Source organism: Arachis stenosperma, chromosome 5 (genome assembly GCF_014773155.1).
Source record: "Arachis stenosperma cultivar V10309 chromosome 5, arast.V10309.gnm1.PFL2, whole genome shotgun sequence".
Taxonomy (NCBI): domain Eukaryota; kingdom Viridiplantae; phylum Streptophyta; class Magnoliopsida; order Fabales; family Fabaceae; genus Arachis; species Arachis stenosperma.
Window position 1 is genome coordinate 22598173 of NC_080381.1, and position 15266 is coordinate 22613438.

The 15266-nt window shown below is 38.4% G+C and overlaps 1 non-coding gene across 1 annotated transcript; it reads right to left on the bottom strand.

Moving 5' to 3' along the window:
- Positions 1–6669: 6669 nt before the first annotated feature.
- Positions 6670–6777, bottom strand: LOC130983320 (small nucleolar RNA R71). Its single transcript, XR_009087316.1, has one exon. It is a non-coding gene; the product is annotated as a small nucleolar RNA R71 (small nucleolar RNA).
- Between the last annotated feature and the right edge of the window lie 8489 nt (positions 6778–15266).

Here is a 15266-nt window from a genome sequence, read left to right on the forward strand (position 1 = left end):
TTCAAGAGGAAGAACAAGCCGCCATCACTAAGGTGGACCCGTTCTTTAATTTCCTTGTTCTTTGTTTTTCTGTTTTTCGAAATTTTCATGCTTATGTTTGTCTATGTTTGTGTCTTATGATCATTAGTGTCTTAGTGTCTATGCCTTAAAGCTATGAATATGAATCCATCACCTTTCTTAAATGAAAACTGTTTTTATTACAAAAGAACAAGAAGTACAGGATTTCGAATTCATCTTTAAAACTAGCTTAATTAGTTTGATGTGGTGACAATACTTTTTGTTTTCTGAATGTATGCTTGAACAGTGCATATGTCTTTTGAATTTGTTGTTCATGAATGTTAAAATTGTTGGCTCTTGAAAGAATGATGAAAAAGGAGACATGTTACTGAGGATCTGAAAAATCATAAAAATGATTCTTGAAGCAAGAAAAAGCAGTGAATACAAAAAAAAAGAGAGAAGCAAGCGAAAAAAAAAACGAAAAAGGGGAGAAAAAGAAAAAGAAAGAAAAAGAAAGAAATAAAGTTGTGATCCAAGGCAAAAAGAGTGTGCTTAAGAACCCTGGACACCTCTAATTGGGGACTCTAGCAAAGCTGAGTCACAATCTGAAAAGGTTCACCCAATTATGTGTCTGTGGCATGTATGTATCCGGTGGTAATACTGGAAGACAGAGTGCTTTGGGCCACGGCCAAGACTCATAAAGTAGCTGTGTTCAAGAATCATCATACTTAACTAAGAGAATCAATAACACTATCTGGATTCTGAGTTCCTAAAGAAGCCAATCATTCTGAATTTCAAGGGATAAAGTGAGATGCCAAAACTGTTCGGAGGCAAAAAGCTACTAGTCCCGCTCATCTAATTTGGAGCTAAGTTTCATTGATAATTTGGAGTCTATAGTATATTCTCTTCTTTTTATCTTATTTGATTTTCAGTTGCTTGAGGACAAGCAACAATTTAAGTTTGGTGTTGTGATGAGCGGATAATTTATACGTTTTTTGGCATTGTTTTTAGTATGTTTTTAGTAGTTTTAGTTGAGTTTTTAGTATATTTTTATTAGTTTTTAGTTAAAATTCACTTTTCTGGACTTTACTATGAGTTTGTGTGTTTTTCTGTGATTTCAGGTATTTTCTGGCTGAAATTGAGGGACCTGAGCAAAAATCTGATCCAGAGACTGAAAAGGACTGCAGATGCTGTTGGATTCTGAACTCCCTGCACTCGAAGTGGATTTTCTGGAGCTACAGAAGCCCAATTGGAGCGCTCTCAACGGCGTTGGAAAGTAGACATCCTGGGCTTTCCAGAAATATATGATAGTCCATACTTTGCCCAAGATTTGATGGCCCAAACCGGCGTTCAAAGTCACCTTCAGAATTCCCAGCGTTAAACGCCGGAACTGGCACCAAAATGGGAGTTAAACGCCCAAACTGGCATAAAAGCTGGCGTTTAACTCCAAGAAGAGTCTCTACACGAAAAATGCTTCATTGCTCAGCCCAAGCACACACCAAGTGGGCCCGGAAGTGGATTTTTATGTCATTTACTCATCTCTGTACACCCTAGGCTACTAGTTTTCTATAAGTAGGACCTTTTACTATTGTATTTTCATCTTTGGACATCTAGTTCTTAGATCAGATCTTGGTTCTTCTGGTTTCTTCTCTGGGGCCGAAACCAATGATCACTTTTGTTCTTATGTATTTTCAACGGTGGAGTTTCTACACACCATAGATTAAGGTGTGGAGCTCTGCTGTACCTCGAGTATTAATGCAATTACTATTGTTCTTCTATTCAATTCCGCTTGTTCTTTGTCCAAGATATCACTTGTTCTTCAACTTGATGAATGTGATGATCCGTGACACTCATCATCATTCTCACTCATGAACAAAGTGACTGACAACCACTCTTGTTCTACAAGCATATGAGGCTCTAGTGTTTATCTCTTGGATTCTTTAACCGGAATCTTCGTGGTATAGGCGAGAACTGATGGCGGCATTCAAGAGAATCCGGAAGGTCTAACCTTGTCTGTGGTATTCTGAGTAGGATTCAATGATTGAATGACTGTGACGTGCTTCAAACTCCTAGCAGGCGGGGCGTTAGTGACAGACGCAAAAGAATCGCTGGATTCTATTCCGGTCTGACCGAGAACCGACAGCTGATTAGCCATATGCTGTGACAGAGCATAGGAACATTTTCACTGAGAGGATGGGAGGTAGCCACTGACAACGGTGAAACCCTTGCATAAGCTTGCCATGGAAAGGAGTAAGAAGGATTGGATGAAGACAGTAGGAAAGCAGAGAGACAGAAGGGAAGGCATCTTCATACGCTTATCTGAAGCTCTCACCAATGATATACATAAGTATCTCTATCTTTATCTTTATGTTTTATTCATCATCTATACCCATTTGAGTCTGCCTGACTGAGATTTACAAGGTGACCATAGCTTGCTTCATACCAACAATCTCCGTGGGATCGACCCTTACTCGCGTAAGGTATTACTTGGACGACCCAGTGCACTTGCTGGTTAGTTGTGCAAAGTTGTGTAGTGAATCACAATTTTCGCGCACCAGTCCAGTTCAATCGGTTTGGTCCGTTTATCCCAATCTTGGGCCAAATTTATCAAAATTGGTGTCAAAATTCTCGTTTCAATGAGCTCTATCCTATTTTGATATTAGTTTTGCATTTTTAGCTTTCCTACTAAAAATTCAATTTATTAACTAATTATTTACCGGTTTTAGCGGGGTTTACAAAAAGAAACTGGAAGTTTATCAATCCTAGGAGTACCAAATGGAGGGAAATCTGTGTTGGTGACAATTATAGAGTACTCTTTGAAGTTCACATATAAGGACACACAGTGGGAGTCAACTTGCAAAATAGGACTTGCACTTGTGACGTTCGGTAATTGACTGGTATTACTTTATTCATTACATAGTTGATCTCCTTCTACTTTTATTTATTAAGTATTCATACCTGTTGGTCATTGATGAGCGGATAATTTATACGCTTTTTGGCATTATTTTTAGTATGTTTTTAGTAGTTTTAGTTGAGTTTTTAGTATATTTTTATTAGTTTTTAGTTAAAATTCACTTTTCTGGACTTTAATATGAGTTTGTGTGTTTTTCTGTGATTTCAGGTATTTTCTGGCTGAAATTGAGGGACCTGAGCAAAAATCTGATCCAGAGACTGAAAAGGACTGCAGATGCTGTTGGATTCTGACCTCTCTGCACTCGAAGTGGATTTTCTGGAGCTACAGAAGTTCAATTGGCGCGCTCTCAACGGCGTTAGAAAGTAGACATTCTGGGCTTTCCAGCAATATATGATAGTCCATACTTTGCCCAAGATTTGATGGCCCAAACCGTCGTTCAAAGTCACCTTCAGAATTCCCAGCGTTAAACGCCGGAACTGGCACCAAAATGGGAGTTAAACGCCCAAACTGGGATAAAAGCTGGCGTTTAACTCCAAGAAGAGTCTCTACACGAAAAATGCTTCATTGCTCAGCCCAAGCACACACCAAGTGGGCCTGGAAGTGGATTTTTATGTCATTTACTCATCTCTGTACACCCTAGGCTACTAGTTTTCTATAAGTAGGACCTTTTACTATTGTATTTTCATCTTTGGACATCTAGTTCTTAGATCAGATCTTGGTTCTTCTGGTTCCCTCTCTGGGGCCGAAACCAATGATCACTCTTGTTCTTATGTATTTTCAACGGTGGAGTTTCTACACACCATAGATTAAGGTGTGGAGCTCTGCTGTACCTCGAGTATTAATGCAATTACTATTGTTCTTCTATTCAATTCCGCTTGTTCTTATTCCAAGATATTCATTTGCACCCAAGAACATGATGAATGTGATGATTATGTGACGCTCATCATCATTCTCACTCATGAACAAAGTGACTGACAACCACTCTTGTTCTACAAGCATACGAGGCTCTAGTGTTTATCTCTTGGATTCTTTAACCGGAATCTTCGTGGTATAGGCGAGAACTGATGGCGGCATTCAAGAGAATCCGGAAGGTCTAACCTTGTCCGTGGTATTCTGAGTAGGATTCAATGATTGAATGACTGTGACGTGCTTCAAACTCCTAGCAGGCGGGGCGTTAGTGACAGACGCAAAAGAATCGCTGGATTCTATTCCGGCCTGACCGAGAACCGACAGCTGATTAGCCATATGCTGTGACAGAGCATAGGAACATTTTCACTGAGAGGATGGGAGGTAGCCACTGACAACGGTGAAACCCTTGCATAAGCTTGCCATGGAAAGGAGTAAGAAGGATTGGATGAAGACAGTAGGAAAGCAGAGAGACGGAAGGGAAGGCATCTTCATACGCTTATCTGAAGCTCTCACCAATGATATACATAAGTATCTCTATCTCTATCTTTATGTTTTATTCATCATCTATACCCATTTGAGTCTGCCTGACTGAGATTTACAAGGTGACCATAGCTTGCTTCATACCAACAATCTCCGTGGGATCGACCCTTACTCGCGTAAGGTATTACTTGGACGACCCAGTGCACTTGCTGGTTAGTTGTGCAAAGTTGTGTAGTGAATCACAATTTCGCGCACCAAGTTTTTGGCGCCGTTGCCGGGGATTGTTTGTGTATGGACAACTGACGGTTCATCTTGTTGCTTAGATTAGGTATTATTTTTCTTCAGAGTTCTTAAGAATGAATTCTAGTGTTTCAAGGTGATGTTCTTATCATCACCAAAGCTGATTGATCATCATCAATTTAGCTCTTGAATGCAATGTCCTGCTGAAGCTTAGCTAGCTATGTCTAATTCCTTTAGACTAAAGCTTTAGACTAACATTGCATGATTCCTGGAACTCTCATTAAGAATTTTGATACCTTTATTTTCTTCTTCCACTTAATTTTCGAAAAAAAATTTCCAAAAAAAAAAATTACAAAATCATAAAAACCAAAAATATTTCTTGTTTAAGTCTAGTGTCTCATTTTAAGTTTGGTGTCAATTGCATGTTTCTGTTCTTCTTGCATTTTTCGAATTTATGCATGTGTCTTCATTAATCTTCAATTTGTTCTTGATGATTTTCTTGTTTTGATCTTTGAATTCTATTGACTTGAGTACTTTTGTTGTTTCTCATATGCATTCTCATCTTGTTAGTGTCAGTAGTATACAAACTGCTAAGTTTGGTGTCTTGCATGCATTGTTATTTGATTTTAGTTGCATTCTGATTATTCCTTATTATTAAAAATCCAAAAATATTTTTTTAATTTGTGTCTTTTCAAGTCAATAATACAGAGAATTGAAGATTCAGAACATACTGCAGAGGAATCACATAGAAAAAGCTGGGCATTCAAAAATGCCCAGTGAAGAAGACAGACTGGCGTTTAAACGCCAGCCAGGGTGCCTGGCTGGGCGTTTAACGCCCAAAAGGGTAGTAGTTTGGGCGTTAAACGCCAGAATGTGCACCATTCTGGGCGTTTAACGCCAGGATGGCACAAGGGGGAGGATTTTGTTTTCAAAATCAATTTTTTTTCAAGTTTTCAAAGTTTTTCAAAATCAAATCTTTTTCAAATCATATCTTTTCAATCAAATGTTTTCAAAAATCAATTTCTTTCCTTTTTCAAAGATACTTACTAACAATTAATGATTTGATTGAACATTTTAAGTATGTTGCCTTTTCTGTTGAGAAAGGTTTAATGTTTGAATCATATCTTTTCTTGTTAGGCAAGTCATTAATTTTTAAAAATCAAATCTTTTTAAAATTGTTTTCAAATCATATCTTTTCAATCATATCTTTTTAAAACCATAACTTTTCAATCAAATCTTTTTAATCACATCTTTTTCAAAATAGTTTTCAATCAAATCTTTTTTATTTCTAATTTCAAAATCTTTTTCAAAAATCACTTGATTTCTTTTCTACTCTTATTTTCGAAAATCAATTAGTGTTTTTCAAAATGTTTTCAAAATCTTTTACTTAATTTTCGAAAATTACTTCTCTTCTTCTCACATCCTTCCATTTATGGATTAACACTATTCCTTAATGCAAAATCCGAACTCCATCTTCTTTGATAAGTTCGAATTTTCTACTTCTGCCTTCTATTTTTCTTTTCCTCTGACACCCCAAGGAATCTCTATACTGTGACATAGAGGATTCCATACTTTCTTGTTCTCTTTTCTTTCATATGAGCAGGAACAAAGACAAAGGCATTCTTGTTGAAGCTGACCCTAAACCTGAAAGGACCTTGAAGCGAAAACTAAGAGAAGCTAAGGCACAACTCTCTGTAAAGGACCTAACAGAAATCTTCAAAGAAGAAGAAGACATGGCAGCCGAAAACAACAATAATGCAAGGAAGGTGCTGGGTGACTTTACTGCACCTACTCCCGACTTCTATGGGAGAAGCATCTCTATCCCTGCCATTGGAGCAAACAACTTTGAGCTTAAGCCTCAATTAGTTTCTCTAATGCAACAGAATTGCAAGTTCCATGGACTTCCATTGGAAGATCCTCATCAGTTCCTAGCTGAATTCTTGCAAATCTGTGACACTGTCAAGACTAATGGGGTAGACCCTGAGGTCTATAGACTTATGCTATTCCCTTTTGCTGTAAGAGACAGAGCTAGGACATGGTTGGACTCACAACCTAAAGAAAACCTGGACTCTTGGGAAAAGCTAGTCAATGCCTTCTTGGCAAAGTTCTTTCCACCTCAAAAATTGAGTAAGCTTAGAGTGGAAGTCCAAACCTTCAGACAGAAGGATGGAGAATCCCTCTATGAAGCTTGGGAAAGATACAAACAATTAATCAGAAAATGTCCATTTGACATGCTTTCTGAATGGAGCATTATAGGTATTTTCTATGATGGTCTCTCTGAACTATCCAAGATGTCTTTGGATAGCTCTGCTGGAGGATCTCTTCATCTGAAGAAGACGCCTACAGAGGCTCAAGAACTCATTGAAATGGTTGCAAATAACCAATTCATGTACACTTCTGAAAGGAATCCTGTGAACAATGGGACAAGTCAGAAGAAAGGAGTTCTTGAGATTGACACTCTGAATGCCATTCTGGCTCAGAACAAGATATTGACTCAACAAGTCAATTTGATTTCTCAAAGTCTGTCTGGAATGCAAAATGCACCAAACAGTACTAAGGATGCTTCATCTGAAGAAGAAGCTTATGATCCTGAGAACCCTTCAATGGAAGGGGTGAATTACCTAGGAGAACCCTATGGAAACACCTATAATTCTTCATGGAGAAATCACCCAAATTTCTCATGGAAGAATCAAGAGAGACCTCAACAAGGTTTCAATAACAATAATGGTGGAAGAAACAGGTTTAGCAATGGCAAGCCTTTTCCATCATCTTCTCAGCAACAGACAGAGAACTCTAAGCAGAACCCCTCTGACTTAGCAACCATGGTCTCTGATCTAATCAAAACCACTCAAAGTTTCATGACTGAAACAAGGTCCTCCATTAGGAATTTGGAGGCACAAGTGGGACAGCTGAGCAAGAAAATTACTGAACTCCCTCCAAGTACTCTTCCAAGCAATACAGAAGAAAATCCAAAAGGAGAGTGCAAGGCCATCAACATGGCCGAATTTGGAGAGGAAGGAGAGGAAGTGAACACCACTGAGGAAGACCTCAATGGGCGTGCACTGACCTCCACTGAGTTCCCCAATGAGGAATCATGGGAATCTGAGGCTCAAAATGAGACCATAGAGATTCCATTGGACTTACTTCTGCCTTTCATGAGCTCTGATGAGTATTCTTCCTCTGAAGAGGATGAGTATGTCACTGAAGAGCAAGTTGCTAAATACCTTGGAGCAATCATGAAGCTAAATGACAAGTTGTTTGGAAATGAGACTTGGGAGGGTGAACCTCCTTTGCTCACCAAAGAACTGGATGACTTGTCTAGGCAGAAATTACCTCAAAAGAGACAAGATCCTGGGAAGTTTTCAATACCTTGTACCATAGGCACCATGACCTTCAAAAAGGCTCTGTGTGACTTAGGGTCAAGTGTAAACCTCATGCCTCTCTCTGTAATGGAGAAGCTAAGGATCTTTGAGGTACAAACTGCAAGAATCTCATTAGAGATGGCAGACAATTCAAAAAAAACAAGCTCATGGACTTGTAGAGGATGTCTTGGTAAAGATTGAAGGCCATTACATCCCTACTGATTTCATAGTCCTAGAGACTGGGAAGTGCATGGATGAATCCATCATCCTTGGCAGACCCTTCCTAGCCACAGCAAAGGCTGTGATTGATGTTGATGGAGGCGAACTGATCATTCAAGTGAATGAAGAATCCTTGGTGTTTAAGGTCCAAGGATATCCCTTTGTCACCATGGAGAGGAAGCATGAAGAGCTTCTCTCAAATCAGAGTCAAACAGAGCCCCCACAGTCAACCTCTAAGTTTGGTGTTGGGAGGCCACAACCAAACTCTAAGTTTGGTGTTGAACCCCCACATTCAACTTCTAAGTTTGGTGTTGGGAGGTTCTAACATTGCTCTGAGCATTTGTGAGGCTCCATGAGAGCCCACTGTCAAGCTACTGACATTAAAGAAGCGCTTGTTGGGAGGCAACCCAATGTTATATTTTAACTATTTTCCTTTGTTATTTTATGTTTTTGTAGGTTGATGATCATAAGAAGTCACAAAATCAATTGAAAAAGTAAAACAGAATGAAAAACAGGAAGAAAAACAGCACACCCTGGAGGAAGAACCCACTGGCGTTTAAACGCCAGTGAGGCTAGTAGTTGGGCGTTTAACGCCCAGTCTGGCACCATTCTGGGCATTTAACGCCAGAAAGGGGCACCAGACTGGCGTTAAACGCCAGAAAAGGGCAAGAACCTGGCGTTAAACGCCAGGAATGGGCACCAGCCCGGCGTTTAACGCCAGAAATGGCTCAAAACGTGATTTTGAATGCCATTTTGGTGCAGGGATGACTTTTCCTTGACACCACAGGATCTGTGGACCCCACAGGATCCCCACCAACCCCACCACTCTCTCTTTTCTTCACCCATTCACCAATCACCTCAACACCTCTTTCCCAAAAACCCCTCACCTATCAAATCCCATCTTTCTCTTCACCACTCACCTCCATCCTTCATAAAACCTCACCATTCAAATTCAAACCACTTCCTCGTCCCTTCTTCTTCTACTTTCTTCTTTCTTCTTTTGCTCGAGGACGAGCAAACCTTTTAAGTTTGGTGTGGTAAAAGCATTGCTTTTTGTTTTTCCATAACCATTTATGGCATCCAAGGCTGGAGAAACCTCTAGAAAGAGGAAAGGGAAGGCAAAAGCTTCTACCTCCGAGTCATGAGAGATAGAGAGATTTATCTCAAGGGATGCACTTTCCTCCACAAGACTATTGGGAGCAAATCAACACCTCCCTAGGAGAATTGAGTTCCAAGATGAGACAACTAAGGGTGGAGCACCAAGAACACTCCATTCTCCTCCATGAAATTAGAGAAGATCAAAGAATCATGAGAGAGGAGCAACAAAGACAAGGAAGAGACATTGAGGAGCTCAAGCACTCCAGAGGACCTTCAAGAGGAAGAACAAGCCGCCATCACTAAGGTGGACCCGCTCTTTAATCTCCTTGTTCTTTATTTTCTTGTTTTTCGAAATTTTCATTCTTATGTTTATCCATGTTTGTGTCTTATGATCATTAGTGTCTTAGTGTCTATGCCTTAAAGCTATGAATATGAATCCATCACCTTTCTTAAATGAAAACTGTTTTTATTACAAAAGAACAAGAAGTACAGGATTTCGAATTCATCTTTAAAACTAGCTTAATTAGTTTGATGTGGTGACAATACTTTTTGTTTTCTGAATGTATGCTTGAACAGTGCATATGTCTTTTGAATTTGTTGTTCATGAATGTTAAAATTGTTGGCTCTTGAAAGAATGATGAAAAAGGAGATATGTTACTGAGGATCTGAAAAATCATAAAAATGATTCTTGAAGCAAGAAAAAGCAGTGAATACAAAAAAAAAAGAGAGAAGCAAGCGAAAAAAAAAAACGAAAAAGGGGAGAAAAAGAAAAAGAAAGAAAAAGAAAGAAATAAAGTTGTGATCCAAGGCAAAAAGAGTGTGCTTAAGAACCCTGGACACCTCTAATTGGGGACTCTAGCAAAGCTGAGTCACAATCTGAAAAGGTTCACCCAATTATGTGTCTGTGGCATGTATGTATCCGGTGGTAATACTGGAAGACAGAGTGCTTTGGGCCACGGCCAAGACTCATAAAGTAGCTGTGTTCAAGAATCATCATACTTAACTAAGAGAATCAATAACACTATCTGGATTCTGAGTTCCTAAAGAAGCCAATCATTCTGAATTTCAAGGGATAAAGTGAGATGCCAAAACTGTTCGGAGGCAAAAAGCTACTAGTCCCGCTCATCTAATTTGGAGCTAAGTTTCATTGATAATTTGGAGTCTATAGTATATTCTCTTCTTTTTATCTTATTTGATTTTCAGTTGCTTGAGGACAAGCAACAATTTAAGTTTGGTGTTGTGATGAGCGGATAATTTATACGTTTTTTGGCATTGTTTTTAGTATGTTTTTAGTAGTTTTAGTTGAGTTTTTAGTATATTTTTATTAGTTTTTAGTTAAAATTCACTTTTCTGGACTTTACTATGAGTTTGTGTGTTTTTCTGTGATTTCAGGTATTTTCTGGCTGAAATTGAGGGACCTGAGCAAAAATCTGATCCAGAGACTGAAAAGGACTGCAGATGCTGTTGTATTCTGACCTCTCTGCACTCGAAGTGGATTTTCTGGAGCTACAGAAGCCCAATTGGCGCGCTCTCAACGGCGTTGGAAAGTAGACATCCTGGGCTTTCCAGCAATATATGATAGTCCATACTTTGCCCAAGATTTGATGGCCCAAACCGTCGTTCAAAGTCACCTTCAGAATTCCCAGCGTTAAACGCCGGAACTGGCACCAAAATGGGAGTTAAACGCCCAAACTGGCATAAAAGCTGGCGTTTAACTCCAAGAAGAGTCTCTACACGAAAAATGCTTCATTGCTCAGCCCAAGCACACACCAAGTGGGCCCGGAAGTGGATTTTTATGTCATTTACTCATCTCTGTACACCCTAGGCTACTAGTTTTCTATAAGTAGGACCTTTTACTATTGTATTTTCATCTTTGGACATCTAGTTCTTAGATCAGATCTTGGTTCTTCTGGTTCCCTCTCTGGGGCCGAAACCAATGATCACTCTTGTTCTTATGTATTTTCAACGGTGGAGTTTCTACACACCATAGATTAAGGTGTGGAGCTCTGCTGTACCTCGAGTATTAATGCAATTACTATTGTTCTTCTATTCAAATCCGCTTGTTCTTATTCCAAGATATTCATTTGCACCCAAGAACATGATGAATGTGATGATTATGTGACGCTCATCATCATTCTCACTCATGAACAAAGTGACTGACAACCACTCTTGTTCTACAAGCATACGAGGCTCTAGTGTTTATCTCTTGGATTCTTTAACCGGAATCTTCGTGGTATAGGCGAGAACTGATGGCGGCATTCAAGAGAATCCGGAAGGTCTAACCTTGTCCGTGGTATTCTGAGTAGGATTCAATGATTGAATGACTGTGACGTGCTTCAAACTCCTAGCAGGCGGGGCGTTAGTGACAGACGCAAAAGAATCGCTGGATTCTATTCCGGCCTGACCGAGAATCGACAGCTGATTAGCCATATGCTGTGACAGAGCATAGGAACATTTTCACTGAGAGGATGGGAGGTAGCCACTGACAACGGTGAAACCCTTGCATAAGCTTGCCATGGAAAGGAGTAAGAAGGATTGGATGAAGACAGTAGGAAAGCAGAGAGACGGAAGGGAAGGCATCTTCATACGCTTATCTGAAGCTCTCACCAATGATATACATAAGTATCTCTATCTTTATCTTTATGTTTTATTCATCATCTATACCCATTTGAGTCTGCCTGACTGAGATCTACAAGGTGACCATAGCTTGCTTCATACCAACAATCTCCGTGGGATCGACCCTTACTCACGTAAGGTATTACTTGGACGACCCAGTGCACTTGCTGGTTAGTTGTGCAAAGTTGTGTAATGAATCATAATTTCGCGCACCAGTCATTGTACAGGGATGCCATGCAAGCATGCAATTGCAGCCATGGCTGAATTGGGGCTGAAGTCAAAGGACTTTATCCATAGATGGCTAATCCTGGATGCTATATATTAGATCTACATACTTGCACAGCCTCAAACCAGTCAACAATGAGGAGTACTGGATGTCAACAGAGTGTCCTAAGCTACCATCTCCTTCGATTAAAAAGGTTGCACATCGTCCAAAAATAAAGAGGAGAATTGATCTTGTTGAGAGAGAGAGAGAGATGCATTCTAACAAGGCAAGAAAGACTTTTGAAGTTATTTGTAATAAGTGTGGCTACAACCACCTGCTCCAATCCCCCTAAAGATCCTAACTAAAAACCCATGACTAAGAAGAAAAAAAGAGCTAGCAAGGGGAGGAAACCTGTGTCATAAGCTATCATACAAGTATATCCAAAATAGAGTTCGATTTGTCCTAAATAAAATATGGTTAGGGATTTAAGTGTCATATCATTAAATGGTTAGGGTTTGATTTGTCTATAAATAAAAAAGTCATGGATTTTTTTTAATTTTTTCTCATTGTATAATTTTACTGGTTCAAGGAGAAGATGGAAATAACTAAAATGAGAATGATGCAGGAACTATTATGGATCCACTGATGAGTACTTTAATATAATAGTTGTATATAACTTATTGTGATTATATTCTCATTGTTTGTATTTTCTTTGCCAATAGACAAAGACAAAGAAACACAAGAAAAGACTACCTAAATCAGCTTCAAATGGAGAAACTGCAATGATACAAAAGGATGAAATCCCACTTTCATAGTCTTCCCCCAAGCTGAGGAGGTAATGTAAATAATGAATATATTTTTACAAGGTCTAAATAATTATATGTGGTCTAACTCTAAATAATTATAATTAGTCTAATTAAATGTCTTCTTATAGCATGCATCAAAGACCATCAACTTGAACTACCCACTTTCATAGATCACAACAGCAGCACAAAAGATGAAGCACCCTGTTGTTAGGCCTCTAACTCAACCTATATTTGTTCAAACTACTATGATGCATCAAGTTCCTCATACCACGGGGTCAACTTTTAGATGCCCTGCTTCACCCAACATACAAATTCCTACCAACCCAGCTTTCAATGCTTCTACTGCATCTGCAGTGGCTATATCCAATAGACAAAATGGAGTTACAGCTGAGACAATCACAGCAACAAGTTATGGGACTACAACAAGGCTTTTCAAGTTCAACCCCGCTCCAGCCTTTAGGCCTTCAAGAAAGATTTAGAAGCTCCATTCTAGTTGTACTAACAACTACTGTAGACTATCTTTTTTTAACTGTAGGTTGACTTTTTTGAGGAACTTGACTTTAATTGACCATATTATGCTACGCGTTTAGGAGGTCGTTTTATTTTCTTATCACATTATGATACATTGCTTGGTATTGGTAGTTATATAATCTTGTCCTTTTCTGTTAGTAAATAGCTATATATTGCCCACTTTTGTTGAAACATATGCACATAATGTGCTTACTTTGTGTCTAAACTCATGTGATATATTATGATGGCTTATATGCTCATATATGTTTTGATTTTGATGGCTAGAATGATTTGTTTTATTATGTATTACATTATTCCAACAACATTCACCATGGATACTTTTTTAATTAACAACTATATTTCATGAAGCCAAGCGTTTCAACATAAACAGAACTAAGACAATCCAACCAAAGCTATTACATTTCATACCCTAACCAAAAACCATTCTAGAATAAACTAAATTGAACAACATTCTATAATTTTATCAACAATCCATCCTAACAACCACATCATAACCAGAGCTAACCAGAGTATTTGAAAAAATTTGCAAATACAACTCCAGCAGCAAAAGCTACAACCATAAATACAAAACTAAAACTCCTTAAACAATTAACATTTCTAAATTTCTTCATTTGCAACTTTAAGCCAATAACTTTGTTCTATAGCTCATTGAGTTTCTCATCAACCACATCAGGTGGACCAAGGAATTGATTTTGCTTTTCACTACAACCACAAAATTGATAGCCTTTGAGGGATCCTCTTCAAACAATGCAATATAATCTTCCAACCATGCAAAATATTTGCAATGAGGAGCTGTATTTTGCAGAGTATATACAACATATGTGACGACATGTTAAGGGAGATGAGGCATGAAATAACAAAATTTGCAATACCTTGAAGTATGGGCATCCATAGAAAAGCCTATTATGGTTCAGCTTTGTTGACGACATAAATAAAGTTGCGTGAATCCCTCAATTGTATTCAAGGGCAACAAAATTCTTCTTCTTCTTTGCTCTAGCACTGCCAACAGAACTACAGAAAAATTTCTACCGTCATCATTCGCTCCTTCTCTTCCACTCCGGAGCTCTCTACTACTGCTCATGGCGTTTTAAGGTTCTAGAATTATTACAAAGAGATAGAGACAACAAAACTAATCTACAAAAGATCTTCTGAGGGTGCAAAATGGCATCGTTTTTGTTTATATGGATTAGCACAGATAAACTCCTCTCCTTTTGAATGCACCATGTTGGCAACTAACATTCACATCACCATCTTAATGCTCCAACTCATCAGCTTAACATGCCAATGTGTTAGACTCTCACGGAAAATTGACAGAAGGTCCACGTTGAAAGACAGAGTACATGGACAAGGACTGAAGTGGAGAATTTTTTTTGTTAGGAGTCACATTGTCATTTGTAAAAATGGACAGGGGCGAGTTGATAGTTTACTCGAAAAACTTCAAGGTGGATCATGTATGTATTTGTGAATATATTATAATTACAAATCTAATTTCTATCTTCTTATAAATCAAAAGACATTAGAATATTAAATCAAAATAGCTAGTTGGATGGAACATGCAACATCTAATTAATTAATCTATTGTAAATTATAATGATGAGTTTTATGTGCCTCCTTAATCTTAACGAGGTTAATTGTTTTTATAGGAAAAAGTTGTAAATTAAGATGGTTCAATAAGCTAGATCCAAGAATCAACAGAAGTCTATTCACAAAAAAGGAAGAAGAGTGGTTACTAGCGGACGCACTATGATGAGCGGATGATTTGTATACTTTTTGGCATTGTTTTTAGTATGTTTTTGATATGATCTAGTTAGTTTTTAGTATATTTTTATTAGTTTTTAGTTAAAATTCACTTTTCTGGACTTTACTATGAGTTTGTGTGTTTTTCTGTG